Raw genomic sequence first — 17,717 nt, forward strand, 5'->3', positions numbered from 1 at the left:
GCAGGACTGTGTCCACGTGTCTGCCTAAGGTGGACTGCAGCTTGCCAGCAGCTACTTGGAAAAACGAGATGCTGCGAAATGACTTGGAAGACCGGAGACGGAGCGCGAGAGAGCAGAGGAAACCTCGGTTTCCTGTTTCTTTTAGGAGCAGGGGGTCTGACTCAGCAGGTCAGAGAGAGACTGGACCCCAGGTGGCAGGAGAGAGACTGACCCCCCTCTCCTCCCCGGACATTTGCAGTTCCTCTGCTCCTGCCCTGAGCCCACCTGGAGCCCATGGGGACGTCCCAGTGACCTTGCTTTGGAGAGCAAGGAAGAGGAAGAATCATCAGAGGCATTTTGCGGTGCGTGACCACTACGCAGTGGCGAACAGGAATACAGTGCTAGACGGGCAAGGGTGTTTTTGTGAACGACTGAATGGCACCCAGGAAGACCCTGCGGTTTGCATTTCCAAAGGGACGAAGGGTACCGGGAGCCCCCTCGGTGGCAGCGAGACGCCTGTACGTGCGCAGGGTCTGGTGTTGATTGTAGCCGGCTGCACTACAAAAAGTCTAAGCTTCAGTCGAATTTCTTCAATCTGTGATTCTATTTTGCAAACACTTGCTGAATAGCTACTTCGACCCAGGCCCTGTGCCAGCTTCTGGGAGCACAAGGTGAATGAGGCGCAATCCCCGGCCCCACGAAGTTCACAGCCTGGCATCCGCCGCGGGCCGCTGAGTGGGGCGCCCCGATGTGTTACACTTGTTCGCTTGTGCTTTTGAGGGTGGAGGTGTAGCAGGCGGGACCTCCCCTCCCCGTGTCCTTTCTCTCCTCCAGCCTCCACCACGAAGCGGGCAGAGCGGTTTTACGCCCTGTAATCTCAGCCCCAAAGAGCTGCTCCACCCTCTGTCCCTGTGAACTCTGGATTGTCCTGTAATTACCGCCACGCTGCAAACTGGAGCCATCTGATTAGTACGGATTTCAAAGCAGTGCTCATAATTCCTGCCAAGGCTGCCTCGCCAACATCACACGAACACTGGCCAAGCTGCTCTGCCTGGGCCGAGGGATGCGTGCAGGAGCCATACAATGAAAACCGGAAATGGGAACTGGTCGCCACCGGAGTAAGATGATGCACACTCGCGTGCACACACACATGTGCACACTCGCACAGACACGCGCACGTACAACCCCCTTCCTGCACCCTGACCCAATCGCTTATGCGATTCTATCCCCAAGTTTCAGAAAAAGTACGCTGTCCTGAGCACAGTGCGTTGAAAAACACAGACGAGAGATTCAGTAGCTTCCCAGAGAGGGGATCGACATGGCGGTGTCGGGTTTCCTCTGGTTCGTGCATGGGAACAGCCCAGGTGGAGTCTGTAGCGGGGTCAATTCCAGCTCTGGATCCTGGGAGCTGACAGCGAAGACTCGGGCTTGCTGTGCTTACGAGGGGGAAGCCGCTGGCATCACTCGGCAGAAGGCACCAGTGCCCTGCCCGTCGTATGTCAGCCTTGTTCCAAACGTGCAGAGAGACGTTCTGGGATGAAGCTAGTTTGGTGGTCTTTTTAGGGACACAAAAGAGAAGAACGTCGACCACCAAGAGTTTCCCAGAATGCACTGCGGTCCGGGCCCCGTGATGAGGGCTTTACGGGCGCTGGCTCGTGGACTCCTCACACCGCCCTCCGAGGTGGCGACTGTTGCCATTCCCATTTCACGGATGGGGAAACTGAGCTCTAGCGAGATCAAGCAGTTTTCCCAAAGGTCACAGATCCAGTAGGTGACGTGTGAACACGGCTGAGTGATCGAGTGACGGTGGCCACTGGCTGGGAGTGGCTCCTTTCCCACTCCCCTGTGCTCCTGCAGCAGCCTCGTGGGGCCGAGGGAGACGCTCAGAGACCCCGACGGCCCCGTCCCGGAAAGCACAGCGGGGTGGGGTGGGGGAAGCGCATTCACTTCTTCGTATTTAACAACAGTCTCCCTTCCCCCCTCCTTCTGGGCCTCAGGTGCATTCAGGGGAGACACCTCAGTTTCTGGCCTCCCATCATTCACCCCGACAAAGCTGATCTCTTGTTTTATTTTATATTTTTCCCTTTTATCCTCCTCCCAAAATTCCATCCCCATTCTCGTTAGCTTTGCACACCAACACATTTACATGTGTTCTCGGGTATATGTGTCTCCCAAATGCACACGCATACGTACACGTACAGCATCCTTCTGCGTACGCATTCTGTCTATACATTGCACTGTGCTCACAGTTTGATTCTGTCTTCTTTCAACCGACTATGCTTTTAAACTCTATTCACATGACTGTCTGTCAGTCTAATTTAATACTTCTGACAGTGCAGAGTATTACACCATCCCTGCCCGGCGCGTGTGTACACACACGAGCGTGCGGGTAATGTTTGTTGCCTGTTTGCACTCGGTCAAACGTATGTCCTGTGAGAGCGGGCACTTCATTTTAATCATAGCTGTATTCTCAGCAATAACAGCACCCCGCCACAATAGGGTCTTAAGAAATATTTGTTGGATAAATAAATGAGTGTGCTTCCACATTTCGCTACTTTATTTCTCCAGGGAGGTGGTCGCTTACTCCCTGCTACCACAAACAGCACGTGGAGCTGCTGGCTCGGGAGCTGTGGTCATGCTTAGTCAACATTCATGTTTCTATTAACATGTGAGTAGTTCCGTTCATGTTCCCCTTCCTCCCCCCTTCCTCTCTCCCCCTCTCTCCTTCCTTTCTTCTTTCTTTGTAACATATATTCCCTTCAAATTTCTGTCGGTCTGAGTCCCTCACAGGCTGATGACAGAAGGATATTGCATTCTTTATATAAAACAAGAGACGAGCTTTGTCCGGATGGGTAATAGGAGGCCAGGAACTTAGGTGTCTCAGCCAAACGCACCTGAGGTCCAAAAAGAATGAGGAAGGGAGATTTCACTGACAAATATAAAGAAACGAATACACCTCCCCTCTGTGCTTTCTGGAACTGGGGCTGTTGGGGGTCCTGCCGCCATGAGCTAGAAATGAAATCTTTCCGAAAGGCGCTACTGAACAGACGCTTATTTCTGAGCAGATATCCAGGACCTCGGCTCGTATATTTTTTACTTATTTTGATTTGACAAGCACCTGCGGAGTCCCTGCTCAGTGCAAACCTCTGCGACAGGCGGGGAAAGAGGAAGGGGCAGAGCGGACCCTGTCCTCAAAGTGGGGAAGGGGCGCACGGGAGGAACACGCAATGCGAGGGAGGGTGTGGGCAGCCAGCCTCACACTGGACACATGTGTCACGCAGTGTGTGGCCTTCCAGTCTGTCCTAGAAACCGCTGGGGGCAAGTTTGAGAGGAACCGGATATTTTTAGTCTCATAGTACCTCCCTGCAGATTAAAACGAACATCATGTGCCTCTTGGCATGACTCACTAAGAAGATATCACTTATGTAACATTTCTGCCCAAGTGCATAATCTGTACCTACTCACGAGGTACAAATTAGGCCCACACGAGTGGCGTTCTGCAGACGCTGCATGACCCGACTTGAAAGGCAAGGCTGAGGACTGGTCCAGAGGAAGGGAGGTAGCGTGACACAGGAACTGAAAGCCAGGCGGGACTCGCGGGGGGGGATCCCCGAATAGGGAGAAGCTATTTCTCCAAAGGATGTTATTGGGCCGATGGGTGAAATGTGGCTGTGGACGTGTTTACCAGTCCTTATGTTGCATTCATGTTAAATTTCCTGCATGTGACAACTGCATCGTGGTTATACAAGAAAATGTTCCTGTTATTAGAGGCTAAGGGCAAAATACTGCAACTTAATTCTCAGATGGTTTAGCACAATAACAACGATAGCGCGTATATACAGGAAAAACGCAGCATATGTGGCAAAATACTAACAGTTAGTAGGTATGAAGGATGTGTCGACTGGACTTTTCTTGCAAATTTTCCGTAAGGTTGAAGTCTCTTTAGAATAAAAAGTTTAAAAATCTGTTCTCGTGTTAGAGTCGGGGACGTGAGCACGGGAGCCGGTGACACATGATGAGAGCGGCAGCTGGTGCATACGGCGCTTGTGATGTGACAGGTATTTCGTACCTGGTAAGTCGTTCGATCGCCTCAGCCACTGCACCAGGTTCGTGCTATCATTACCGTCCCCACTGCACAGATGAGGCGTCTAGGGCCTGGGGAGGGGAGGTCGTCGCCCACCCGGAGCTCGGAGCTGGCGAGTTGCAGTCCTGGGGCCTGAGCCGGGGCGGGCGGGGGCGGGGGTGGGGGAGGCTGCGGGAGCCACGCCCTTGGCTGCTGCTCTGTGGGGACCAAAGCCACGAGGCTGGAGTCAGATCTCCTGCGTTCAAATTCTACATTCATCGCGTCGCTGGCCAGGTGACCGTGGACAAGCTGCTGGTCTCAGTTGCCTGAAGTGATTTTTCAGAAATGAAGGTTATAACAGCAGTTGCTTTTGGGGGTGGTTCTGGGTCCAGTGAGGAGGATGTATGAAGCGCTCACGAAATACCCGGTGTGTAACAAACATCTCCACACAGAGCCTTCTGCGACCTGGGCCCGTGACTCGGTGGCTCTCAGGTTCCACAGCCGACATGGGCAGCCGAGAGCACTGAAGGAAGATGAGTGACTGCCGAAGCGAAGGCGGGCCTGACGCGGGGGAGTCGTGTGCGAAGCCCGCCCAGCGGGATGGGCCGTCCTTCCACAGGGAGACTAGACACCCCTACGGAACATGCTGGAGTTCTTTGGGCCTCCTTCGATTTCTAGGCCCTTTCCTGGATGATGTAGTAGATGTTCATCACCAGAAACACCACCGACCCAGAGGGGAGGTAGTTATCCCGTGAGCAATATGTAGAGCTCATTCACTCTTGGGTCTTGTCTCTACTGACAAAAGGCCCTGGTGAGAGTGGTTGACTGACTGTCTCTCTCTACATATGCACGCACGCACACGCACACACACACACGCACACACGCACAACACGCACACATACAACACGTGCACATGCACACGCGCGCACACGCGCACACGCACACGCACATCCAAACACACATCCTCATCCTCATCGTCACCATCAGCAGCATACCATCCAGGGTTCTTTTGGGCCGTGCCCCCCACAGGCGTGCATAAAGCGGCACAGCATCCTGCCTGACCACGTAATGCCACTCTGAGAAAAACAGGAACTCTGCTGTGTACAGGCGGATGTGGTCAAGGGGCTATCTCTGACCACAGTTCCTCTAGGGAGAGACAATGCTGAAGTTGGGACGTATTTATGGATGGAGATATATATATATATATATAAAAAATGAGAGAGAGAGAGTGAGTTAGCAACTTGGAAGAGGCGAAAGTCTGATTAAAGTGATGACCGACAGGCAGTGGTTGGAGACTTAGGTCAAGGTGTCCACAGAAAGGGAAAGACTTGGAAAAGCTGCAAACAGCTCTCGCAGTCCATCACCCAAAACTAGTCCAAACATGACCAGGATCAAGTCAGAGGAAAGCAAACCCAGGAACGGGGCCTTTTTGAGGCAACTGACTTCGATAACTGGAACAGTTTCCTGTTTCTCCTTCGGCCTGGTGAGGCTGAAGGCGGGGCGCTTCCTGGCCTGCCTGCTGGTGCCGGTTGGGGGCGGGCTGGGTGGGCTTGGCCCGGTGGGGCTGGGGAAGGGGCTCAGGTCCCCTGCGGAGGAGAACAAACTCCGAAAGGGAGGCTCCGGGCCACCAAAGCCTTGGACTTCCTTAGTGTAATAGCCCGCTGAAATGTGAAAGGGTTAAAGAATAATTAAAACCTGAAACTGGACAAAGGAAGTCTATAACTTAGGCCTAGTTTCTGGAACCCCTAACCACATTCTGTTAATCATGAAATTTGTAACAATGAGCTCATACGCTAACTGCCAATTTTAGCCTGTGTAACCCTGCTTGCTTGCATGGCATGAAAAATAATCAATTGTATATAAGCTGAAAATTACTATTTGGCCATCGCCCATGGGAATACTGGCTGTTGCCCATGGGAACATAGGCAATCACCCATAGGAACATAACATTCTAACACAAGCTTTCTGCTTCTGTACTTCCCGCTTGCACACCTGACCAGTGGGTTGACAGGTAGTGAATAGGAGAAAGAAGGACCTTTGTGTTTAAGACAGAATGAGGAATGGGATTTGGGGCTTAAAAACCTTGTATCTTGGCATTTCGTGGCTGCTCCTTTGCAAGGACAGCCGCCGGCTAATAAACTGTCTCCTGGTTAAGAGCACTCAAGTTGGGTCTGGTTATTCTGGACACAACACTTAGTGCGGGTTTAACTGACCTTTAGGTGGCTGCCGGTGAGCTGGGAATGTCCTCTGGGACTCTGTGTAACACTTTCTGTTTAAATCTAACGTTACGTCCTTAGCTGTCCCTTGCCCCCACCTTGCCCACGAACTGTGACCTCAACCTAGTCCAGATTCTTCAGATTGTCAGGGTAGACCATCGGCCCCTGCAAACAGCCCACCAGAGCCACCGCGGGTCGCACTTCCTCCTGCAGGGCATTATGCACTCACGGCAAACGCTCCGCCGTGGCCCTGGTGGGCCGTGGCCCTGGTGTGCCGTGGGGTGTGCTCTGCCGCGGAGGCCGCGTACCCCGCAGGAAGCTGCTCTGCCGGAGTGGAAACCAAACCCCAGCTTCGGTTTCCTTGGGAAATGCTGCAGTTACTGCTTCTCAGTAATGAGGGCGCATGGCCTGACCCGGGCCTCCGGCTGGACTCCAGCCGCGCCCGGACCCAGAGCCATCAAACCGCCCCCTCTGCCACCCTGGAACCGCGGAGGCTCCGACCTGGAAGGAACCGCCCAGTGGGGGGTGGATATTTCTTCTAAATCTACGGTGGACGGAAGGGAAGGCGGAGGTGGAGGCGGGAAGGGAGGCGAGGGCTGGTTCTCGGAGCTTCTGCACGTGAAGGGCCCAGCCTCGACAGGAGGCCTCCTTATCATAAAAGGTGAAAGTAGCTAATGAGCTGGGATCAGCCTTTGCCGTTTCGCTGATGAGAAAATGAAAACCTTGTGAGGTCAGGTGACTGGCCCGAGGCCTGTGAGTGCACGCCCAGGGCCCACCACCGGCGACACTGCAGCCAGCAGAGGCGCAGGGGCTGCTAAGCCTCCTGACAGATGCGCGGGACTGACAGTGGATCAGCCACGCGGTCATCTATTGCCTCCGGCTTCTGCGAGGTGCGAAGGGTTTAATCACAGCGTCCCGTCCACAAAGAGCTTACTCTGTACTCTAGGAGACGAGACACGGGTTAAAAACACGTAATAACGGCAAAGCCAGGATGGCACAGCGGGGATGCTGGCGCCGTGGAATCTGTGGGGTGGGGCACTCTTGAGGACCCCCCGTGGGGAGCTTCCCGGGGGAGGTGAGCCCCACCGAGCCTTGGAGGATGTGTTCCAGCCCCGCAGGCCGGAGGAGCCCTGGGGGGCAGTGTCAGCGGCAGAAATGGACATGAGGGGCATCCCGGTGTGGGGCGTGTCGCCCTGTGCAGACGGCCCCACCGGACCCCACCCGGACTGGTCTGCGAGTCGCGGTAACAGAGGATCCTGCTGACGCCCACGGCTGGGGCCTTGGATCACTTTGTCGCCCCGCCCTCACCAGCCTTCTCACTGCCCTGCTGGCCCTTGCTCTGCCTTCCCTGCCGGGTAACAGCCGGGTAACAGCCACCAGATTCTGCTGCTAGAAAGCCAGTGTTGCCAGGTCCTCTCTCTACCCTAAGACCTAGGCAGCCACCGCTGAAGAATGACTCCACGCCCCTGTAGGGCAGGACAGATCCTTCAAAGTCAGGCCGTGCCTACTTTTCTTTTTTTTTAAATCTTTTTAGGTGAGGCAACCCTTGGTTGACCTCTCAGATTGCAAGGACCTTGTCAGTTTACAATCCCTTATTTATTTTATTTTCTACGCCTACAGCACCTGGTCTTCCTAGGTGGTCTCCCATCCAAGTACCAACCAGGCCCGACCCTGCTTAGCTTCCGAGATCAGATGAGATCAGGCACGTTCAGGGTAGAATGGCCGTAGACGAAAAGTTAACAGATTTTAAATATAAAATTTTACTATTGTATGTAAAATCACTATAGCAGTTTAGGGAGAATTTTTCTGTGAAGGTTTTTCTGAGAATTATAGTAGAATAATTAAAACACTTGAATGGTGGAACATGTTAAATGGTGCTTTTGATGTAAAATGTTAAGAATGTTTTTAACCTCCCTTCCCGGATGCTCAGGCGCCTGGCCTTGCGCTCCAACAGCATGTCCTTGCTCCCGATCCAGCCCCATTTGTTGAAACATCTCCCTTTTTCGGGAGCCAGAGCCGGAGAGCCGGGGCCCAGCGCTCACCGGTGACACCGGGAGCCTGATGTGACTCATCGCTCACAGCAAGTTGCTTAATGAACGTCTGATAAATGAACAGATAGTGGAAGAGTGTGACAGAGCACAGTGAAAATGAAGCCCGATTTTCAGGTTATTGGGACGAAATGAGTGGAGGGCACCAGGGGCAGATGTGGCCCCATCCAGAGGCCAGCTCTGCCCAAAACTGGCCCGAGCTTGCCCTTGCTGGGGCCCTCTGCCCCCCTCCCCTCTAAGACTGAGCTTAGGGGTCCAGGAAAGGCAGGCGTCCCTGGCCCGAGCTGGCGGCAGTGGTCACAAGAAGCAGAGGTTTAACGGACTTTAAAACCGATTTCGATGTTAACAGCCAAAACGACATAGAAAGTCAGGAAGAAACGAATGAACGTGGCCGTAATTCCATGATGTCAATACGATCCGTTACGATTATTTTTCAATTTCCCTTCCAGCCTTTTCATTTTGGTCTTAGAATGGTTAATTTTATGTGTCACCTTGACAGGGCTGAGAGATGGACAGACAACTGGCCCAAGGCTGTTCTGGTGTCCGCGAGGGCATGGCCGAGGGGTTAGCATCGAGGTCAGTGTACTGAGGAAGACGCTCGTCAACGTGGGGGGGCCGTCCCCCCGCCGCTGAGGGCCGCGTGGGGCAGGGGGCCCAGGAAGGGCGGGTTCCCTGGCTCTGCTTGAGCCGGGACGTCCGCCTTCGCTGCCCGGTCATCAGGGCTGCTGGTCCTGAGGCTTTGGGCCACTTCCCGGCCTCCAGCCTGCACACGGCACATGGCGGGACTTCTCTATGATCACACGAGCCAGCTCCTCAGAACAAACCTTTCTCACGTCGCCTTAAACTTGCTGTACCCCTTAAATTCACACAATGGCGCACATAAATGATATGTCTTTCTACATTTCTGTGCGTGTCCTAAGGGTTCTGTCTCTCTGGAGAACCCTAATACATGTCTATAGATGCGATTATGTCCTTCTCTTATATAATACATACGCGGGAAATCAAGACACCTCCTACTCGCTTCCCAGTGTTCTGCATACGATGGGTGCTTATTAAGTCGAGGCAGACCGACAGGTGTCCTGACCGAAAAGCTCCGAGCCCTTTAGAAGGAAGCTGGTGACGACGTCTCCCTGTCACTTGCGGCCCTCTTTTTCCTGGCTGGAACACATTTCCCTCTCTTGAAATTGTATCTTTCATTCCTTCTGTCGGGCGTTCAATCAACAAACATTTTGTGAGCGCCAGTTACGGAGGGGCCTGCGCTGGGCCTGGGCTGGGCCCTGTGCTTCCCGCCGCGTGGTGCTCACTGCTCTGTGGCTTGTGTGTCTACCCTCTTGAGAGTCCTCCCGTTTATACTAAGTCCAGGTGGACCCAGGCCCCTGCTTTTGTGCGTGCTGCACCCGGCAGCAAAACAATGGTCCAGCTGTCTCGAGAACAGCCGCCAGCTGCAATTGCACCAGCGAGCCTTTGTTCGGTCCCGACCGAGAACGGCCTGTTGGGTAACGATCCATCCCAAGTGGAAGACCCGCCTTCGCGAGGCCTGCAGGGCTCGATTGCCACATCCCCGTCAAGCCCACAAACAGTTCTGCACTGCGGAAGAACGGGCTTAACTACGTGGAAAGGGTCTCAAAAAGGTCCTTTGTAGCTTACAAAAAAAACGGGGACTCTGGCCCCAGGGATACACAAAGGATGGTTACATGTCAGGGGAGCTCAGGCGAGCGCCGTCGTGCGGGCAGGAGCGAGACCGGCATCGTCCTCGGCGGGGCCACCTTCGCAGACCACCTGTCTTCTGCCCTGAGGGTGGGCTTGCCAGGCGACATGGTGACGGGACGGTGCTCGGCGGAAGGCACGCGCCTGTGAACTGAGGAGGAATTTGTCTGGAACCCTGAGAGCCGAAGACCCGTGTTGACCTGTGACAGGCCAGACCTTGTCAGCCGCCCCACAAACACAAACCTAGGATGCGGCAGGAAAGCCAGATTTCTTACACACACAGGGGACACGGGCGCACGCACGCACGCACACACACGCGACTCGTGGGCTCAGTCGTGTGCCCCCGACAGTCATACGTTGCAGTCTTAAACCCCAAGACCTCAGAAGCTGACTGTGTTTGGAGTCAGAGCCTTTAAAGGTGTGATTAGGTAAAATGAGGCCATGGGGGACCTAACCCACTGTGACTGGTGTCCTCATAAGAGGAGGACCCAGACATGCGCAGAGGGACAGCCATATGAACCCACGGGGAGACGATGGCCGTCTGCGAGCCGAGGAGAGAGGCTCGGCCGGAACCAGCCCTGCCCACACCTTCATCTCAGATGTCCAGCCTCCCGGACGTGAGAAAATGAATTCCTGTTGTTTAAGCTGCTCGGTCTGTGGTGCTCTGTTACGGCTGCCTGAGCAGGCTAACACACCCACTCACACGCACGCACTGTCACACTCACAACAAAATCACTCACTCGTCATCCCTCACGAGCTCACACGCACTTCCCGGGTCCAGAGGCCGGGGCGCAGCCGCGGAGGCCAGCTCCCTCCTCGGGTGGTGGGGGGACGGGGGCTCTGCTCTCTGCCGAGCTCAGCCCTCTCGCCGAACCTCGGACCCTCCTGGCCTCTGCCTGGAGTCTGACTGCCCTCATGCTGGCGCTGCCTGGGGGCCTGGCACTGCCCCTGGCCTGGACAAGGGCTGGGAGGCCTAGACTCTGCCGAACACGGGCAAGGAAAGGGGGAAGCGGGGGCTGGAGCCCGAACGTTCTGACTGCAGGTCTGCTCTCTGCACCCCAGTTCGAGGCAGCCCCGCGGGCCTCCGTGCGGTCCCTGGGCCAGCAGCATCAAAGCATCAGACTCGCATGAGCCCGGTGAGAATGGCGCATCCTCAGGCCCCACCTGGACCCGCGGCATCAGAGCCCCCAGGGGGCGGAGCCCAGACCTGCCTCTGAACGCGCCCTTTGTGGGGTTCTGAAGCAGACTAAAGTTGGGGAACCACTGAACCGGAAGACGTCTAAAATTCCTGCCAGGGAATCAACCCCCAGACTTGCCGTGTGCATCAGTGAGGTGACTGTGCTGGGTATTATTTAGGAATCGCCTCCCACATGCCGGCCCGTTGCCGACACCATCTCTACAACGACCCTCTCGAGATGAGTGAAACGAGGCCCAGAGAGGTCGAGAGACTCATCGAGGGACACACAGCCGGAGTGGAGCAGGATTCGAACCGGCTCCCTCCCCGTGCCGTCTCTACGACCCCACGCGGGCCACCACAGTCAGCCCTCAACGAACGTCGCTTTCTGGGGGTCCCCTGCCCTTTGGGCGCCTGCTGTCTCACTGTAACCAGCTCTCAGCCTCCGCCACTGCCCTCCTGTCGACACTGCCTTCAGCTGTCCCCACCCAGTCCAGTGCCGGCCCCGACCATCCTGCAGATGGACACCACTGTCATAGTCGGCTGGACGACTGAGCGAGAGGCCAGCCCTAAGTCCAAGGCCTGTGGCAGCCTAGGCAAACACGCCTCCCCCTACAACGTCCCCCTGAAAGAGAAACCTGCTGCGGGGGACACAGAGACCCCCAAGGCCCTGACCCCCACAAGAGACGCATACCCGCGGGAGAGGTGAGCTTCCAAGGGCGATGCCCCAGGCCCCAGGCTCCAGGCCCCAGGCCTTGGGAAGGCCTGCCGCCCACAGCGTGAGTGAGGAGCCGGATTACCCGGGACCTTGCCTCCTTCCGCCTTGGGACAGGTGGCCCTGCCCGACTCCTGACACCCTCACCCTGGGCCGCACCCCACCGGGGGACAGGGGTTTGTCTGTCTTTCATCGCTGTGTCCTCGTCCGTTTGCTTAGGAAGTCCCTGATCAAGTTTGGTTGCCTGAATGAATGAATTCTTGTCCCATCTCCCCAACTCTGCCTTAGGGGCAGCTTCAGTTGTGCACACGCACATGCATGCACGCACGCATGCAAGCACGCACGCACGCACGCAGGCAGGCAGGTAGGCAGGCATGCACGCATGCACGCATGCACGCACGCACGCAATCACGCTCTGAGGCTGGCGAGAGGCCATGGGAGCGGAGGGGAGGGGAGGGGAGGAGGCAGGCGGGGACAGCCCGGCAGGGGGTGGATGGCATCAGGCTGGAGCGAAGCACCAGGGACGGAGGGGGATGAGGGTGGATCTTCGCACGACAAGGCATGCAAGAAAGAAACTGAGCTGAGGCTAAAGGAAAAGGGTCACAAATTGGAAATCGAATCTGAGACTGGATGTTTCTCAAATGCCAGATGAGGTCTGCTTACAAAAGCTGTCATTCGTGTTGAGGGCAGAAAGGTCCCCAGCCTGTGAACATCCTGTGAATCTGGACTCAGACCCAGATTCAGGGTTAAGCTGGCAGCAGGAAGTAGCCACCCAAGAATGCCTTCGCAAGGACGACCTCGTGTGTGAGGCTGACGAGTGGACATCCACGGGCCCCGCCTCCTCCAGCTGCCTTCCCCGGAAGGTCCCCTGGGGCCACAGGGCCCCATTTACGGAGGAGGACGCTGAGACTCACAGCGCGTAAAGGGGGAAGCCAGGGCTGGAGCCCGTCTTCCGGCTGCAGAGCCAGCCATGCTCCTGACACTCTGTAGAGTCCAGTCGCAAGTGACAACAGTGGGTCCTGGACAAACGGCCTCAGTGGAATTTAACGACGGAGGCGTGACACTGTCCCAGCGGCGGATTGACTGGGCTCTGGCGGAAGCCGCGTGGCCAGTACGACCCAGCTTCCTGAGTGGCCTTCGGCTTCGTGCTTTGGGGTAGATTGGATGCCGTCTGGCTCCCGGAGAGTAAATAGAGGCGTCAAGTGCCGCCGGCTCAGCAAAGCCAGGCGTGTGGGTGCCTCATCTTCTTGCAAAGCAAACAACACATTTTATTGGGAATTTAATAGCCGTAAAGGGGGTCAAAAGGTACGAACTTCCAGTTATAAAATAAGTAAGTACGGGGACGTGAGACACAGCATGGTGACGACAGGTGATACTGTAACCAATCGTATGTTTGAAAGTTGCTAAAAAGTACATCCGAAACATTCTCAGCACAAGAAACATAGATTGTAGCTCTACGTGCTGAAGTATGTGAACCAGACTCATTGAGATGGTCATTTCACAATAGACACAAATATCAGATCAACGTCATATGTCAATTACATCTCAATAAAAATATTTTTTCAAATAGCCATAAAGTTTTGTCAGTAATATAGAAGGACTGGGTGGATCTCTCAGTAGTAAACAAATAAATACTGCAAAGCGAGTCTAATCATAACTAGACCCATGCTAAAAATTCCTAAATCTCGAAGACGGTGGTCTTCACGTTTGTCAAAGAACTTGTTAACCGTGAGCCCGGGATACACTGCCCCAGGGGAGGAGGCCAGTTTCACCTTCGCTCGAACTCCCGATGTGAAAGCAAATTTTATAAAAATTAGTCACGTGACCGACAGCTGTCAGCTTTTCAAAACAGAGAAATGACTCCTCAGTTCTGTCATTGGCCTACATCGATGGCAGGAAGAGCCCCGAACGGGATGCTCACAAAACCCAGGCGAAAACTTTGCTAAAATGTGAGTTATGAACTGGGTGGCCAGCTTCTGGCCATCGGAGGGGGCAGTTCCATAATCTGAGCCCCGCTCTAGAGCCGGGGGAGAGCGGGGGGAGGGGGTTGGCCCTGGGGAGAGATGGCCGAGCCAGCCTTTCCTCCCAGCTCCTCAGGCACCAAATCCTCTCTGAGACCGTTTGCTTTGCTCAAGGCTGTTTTGTTTCATTTCCCACTTTCCACTTCAGCGCCAAGGTCAAGGGACCCTAACATGAAGATGGCTACGAAGCCTTTCAGCGAGCCTTCCAGAACTCAGCCTTCCTCACCAGACAAAACAGCAGTTTCCCTTAAGATACGACTGGCCACTGTCTCCTTTTCTTTTTGGAAAGAGGTGAGGTATGAAATATTTAAATTCATTAAATACAATTATCTGCCCTAAAATAGCGTAAGTCGCCTTACCTCTGGGCAGAAAGCCTCCCGTGCCGACGAGCTCCCGTCCCGACGAGCTCCCGTCCCATCGGTCTGTAGGGCCACCGGCCTGCAGGCTGCTCCGTCACCAGGCCCGCCGCCAACACAAAGCTCTCAGCTCCCGCGTCACCAGCCTGCTTCCAGCTCTGCTGTTGCCTTTAGTCTATGGGGCTTGGTTGAGTGGCGGCGATAAAGTGACTCGGGAGCCTGCCAGCCCCACGGTGGCCTCCACCGCACCTTGACCTGTGGCTGTTCTGTCTTTCATTTAGCGATGCCCTGTGAATAGTGACCAATGGCACTCAGGGCAGCGGACCAGCCACCAGCCCTGGACCCCCAGTCAGCTGTTGGCAGCCTGGGAGGGCTGGTCCCTCTGGGTCCAGGGAAGGCCTGGAGCGGCCAGCACCCCCTGCACCGCCGGATGCAGACACGGGGTGCAGAGCCTTGCGCGCGGCCCTGAAAGGCTGAAGTGGCCACTTCCACGATGGCCCTGGGGTGGCGGGTGGTCCGGCCGTCCACTGTGGTCCCGCTGCCCAGCACGGCCATATTTTTTACACTTGATCCTCTTGCTTCACTTCCCTGCCCCAGCCATCGCCGTTGGAGCAGGGGTGAGGGGCTGCTGACCCAAGGAGCAAGACAGAGTCCAGGGGAGGAGAGGAGGGGGAGCCGAGTGGCCGGCGACAGGGCGAGCATCTCCTCGAGCCCTGCCGGCGGAACCCCCTTCGGCTGCTGCTCGGCGGCCCCTTCCCCGTGGCGACGGAGTCTGTGTTCTCTGCATTTTCTTCCCCGGAAGAACCTGAAACCAGACCCTGGTAGTTTTTTTCCTAGTGTTTTTAGTGTCTTTCAGGAGATGACAGCAGGCCTCCCTCACAGCGCCCAGGAGACCACCAGACCATGCTGGATCAGACCGGTCCCAGGGGCTGGCCAGGCACAGACAGCCAACAGATGGACCGCGACTGGCCCCGCCGGGTGGCGGAACCAAAATCCGCCTCTAGCCGGAACCTCGGTGCGCAGACCCAGCCTCGCAGACAGTGCTCAGGGGCGAGGGGTGCCGGGCGCCTGGATCCCGCCGGCCAGACCCTGCCGCTCGGAATTCTTTGTGCTTTCTCCCACCTTCCCCGTCCTACCTTAGGTGGCTAAGTTCCGAGACTGCCCCATCGAGACTCCTGAAAGAGTAGACTGGGGTCATCAGGGCAGAAATGTGGACACGGAGAAGGCCACGTGAACGCAAAGGTCTGCGGCGTGCGTGTGCGTGTGCGTGTGCCTGGGGGCGTGTGTGTGCGTGTGCGTGCGTGTGCCCGGGGGCGGGGGCTGGAGCAGATTCTCTCTCTCTCAGCCCTCCGAAGGAACCCGCCCCACCAACGTCTTGATCTCGGACTCCTAGACTCCAGAACTGGGAGAAAAGCAATTTCCGTCTAAATCACCCATGCTGTGGTGCTCCGTTAGGGCAGCCCCAGGACACTGACCACCGGCGTGGGGCTCTGCCCGGCCGTGCCCTCTCTGCTGGCACGACCCCACGTCTTCCGTGACAACTTCGGCACTTTGATCTCCAGTCCCCAAATGAAACCTTTGATTTGACCGTATTTTGTTTTGTGCGTTTCAGGACGGTCACATGCACAGCTGCCCTGTTATTTACGCCGTGTGTCAGTATAGGACGTGCATCACGGTGGATGAGCCGGCGCTGCATGTTGCTCTTGACCAACGTCTGTGATTCACGTCAGGGTTCGCTCTCGACGTCGTACATTCTGTGGGTTGTGTCCGGTGTTCGAAGAGACCACTACAGTGTCCTACACGATCGTTCCACTGCCCTTAAAACCCTCTGTGCTCCTCCCAGTCAGCCTTCTCTCCTGCAACTGCGAAAGCACGGAATTTTTAAACTGTCTCCATCGTGTTTTCTTTCCAGAACGTCATAGAGCTGGAATCACATCAGCTTGCTTCACTGAGTAACAGGCATTCGAGGTTCCTACACATCTTTTCACACTTTGATAGCTCATCTCTTTTTAGCACCGAATCCCATCCCGTTGTCTGGATGGACCACAGTTTACTATTCATCACCGACTGTCAGACATCTTGGTCGCTTCCAAGTGTTGATAATTAAAAACGCAGCTGCTGTAAACATCCAGGTGCAGGTCTTGTGTGGACGTGTTTTCAGCTCCTTTGGGTAAATGCCAAGGCGCGTGATTGCTGGATCGTATGGTAAAAGCACGATTAGTTTTGTAAGAAACCGCCGAAGTGTCTTCCAGAGTGTCTGCTCCCTTTTGCGTCCCCACGAGCAGTGCGTGAGGGTCCCTTCTGCTCCACGTCCCCACCCCCGGTGTCTGGTGTCGTCAGAGTTCTAGATTTCGGCCGTTCTGATGGGCATGTCCTGGTCCCTCATCATTGTCTTAATTTATAATTCCCTAATTATATACGATGCTGACCATCTTTCCACACGCCGTTTGCCATCTGTATATCTCCTTTGGTGCGGTGTCTGTTTGGATCTCTTGCCCATTTTCTAAATCGGGCCATTTGTTTTCCTTCTTCCTGTTGAGCGTTAAGAGTTCTCTGTGTGTTTTAGATACCAGTTCTTTAGCAGACATATGTTTTGTAAACATTTTCTCCCCATCTGCGGCTCGTCCTCTCATTCTCGTAAGTCCGCTCTGTTTTCAGACACTCGGGGGGCCAATGAGGATGGACACCCCATGTCTCCAGGGTGTTCTCTGTGTGTGCAGTGAGACACGCCTGTGTGTCCCACACTCACTGGGCAGCAGGCGGATGTGTGCGGACGCATCTCGGCAGTGGGAAAGCGTTTGGGCTGGAGGAATGTTGATTCGGGGTGGGGACATGGCAGCTCTCAGCGCATTAGCTGCATCGGTCCATCTGTCCACCCACCCAGCATTAAGGTGTACCTGGTATGTACCCTGCATGATTCTAGACATTAGGAAATTAAAGACGAGTGAGACAGAGTTCTTGCCTTCAGAAAACTCACAGGCCTGTCTCGGGAGTGGACATGAACTAGGTCATTTCCGCTCGGCGTGAGAAGGGTGGGTGTGGAGCGGACGGAGGTGGCCGTGGGGAGAGGGGTGACGACAGAAAGGAGGAGAGTCAGGGCGGAGGTCTCATCCACTCCGCGGTCTCCAGGGGCCCCCGAGGCAGCACCAGGGAGCGGCCTCCGTCCTGCCGAGCCTTCGCCGCAAGCCCAGGAGCATCCCATCCCCGAAGGACAACACGCAGATGGCCTTCCTCTCCCCACTCTCACTGCCACAGCCGTCACTTCCTCTTTGTCACTTTCATATGGGGCTTTTGTCCCCAACAGGAACTGCTGCAGGGCCTTTAGTAGCCACAGGCGAAGCAGCTCTGGTGAGGGCCTCAATGGCTGGCACACCCAGAGGGACCACCCACAGCGTGATCTCGAGGGCAGCACTGCGCTCCCCTCGCGATCGGCCTGGC

At 55.5% G+C, this 17,717-nt stretch overlaps 2 long non-coding RNA genes and 1 other non-coding gene across 7 annotated transcripts in view; 1 reads left to right on the forward strand and 2 right to left on the reverse strand.

Annotated features, from left to right (window-relative positions):
• Window positions 1-15,101, reverse strand: part of LOC107196311 — a 39,315-nt gene extending 24,214 nt beyond the window's left edge. For 2 of the 5 annotated variants that reach the window (XR_003042807.1, XR_003042804.1), the window contains exon 1: window positions 14,283-15,100. This is a non-coding gene — a long non-coding RNA (uncharacterized LOC107196311). Of the gene's footprint in view, window positions 1-14,282 lie in introns of all 5 variants that reach the window. The other 3 variants (XR_003042805.1, XR_003042806.1, XR_001517713.2) reach the window with 3 other exon arrangements.
• LOC112470058 lies at window positions 7,870-7,988 on the reverse strand. The gene has a single exon (XR_003042821.1). It is a non-coding gene; the product is annotated as a 5S ribosomal RNA (ribosomal RNA).
• On the forward strand, window positions 13,725-16,414 carry LOC112470021. The gene is made up of 3 exons (XR_003042808.1): window positions 13,725-14,214; window positions 15,136-15,521; window positions 15,892-16,414. It is a non-coding gene; the product is annotated as an uncharacterized LOC112470021 (long non-coding RNA).
• The last annotated feature ends 1,303 nt before the right edge of the window (window positions 16,415-17,717 follow it).

This window comes from Pteropus alecto, unplaced genomic scaffold (assembly GCF_000325575.1).
Source record: "Pteropus alecto unplaced genomic scaffold, ASM32557v1 scaffold189, whole genome shotgun sequence".
NCBI classification, from domain to species: domain Eukaryota; kingdom Metazoa; phylum Chordata; class Mammalia; order Chiroptera; family Pteropodidae; genus Pteropus; species Pteropus alecto.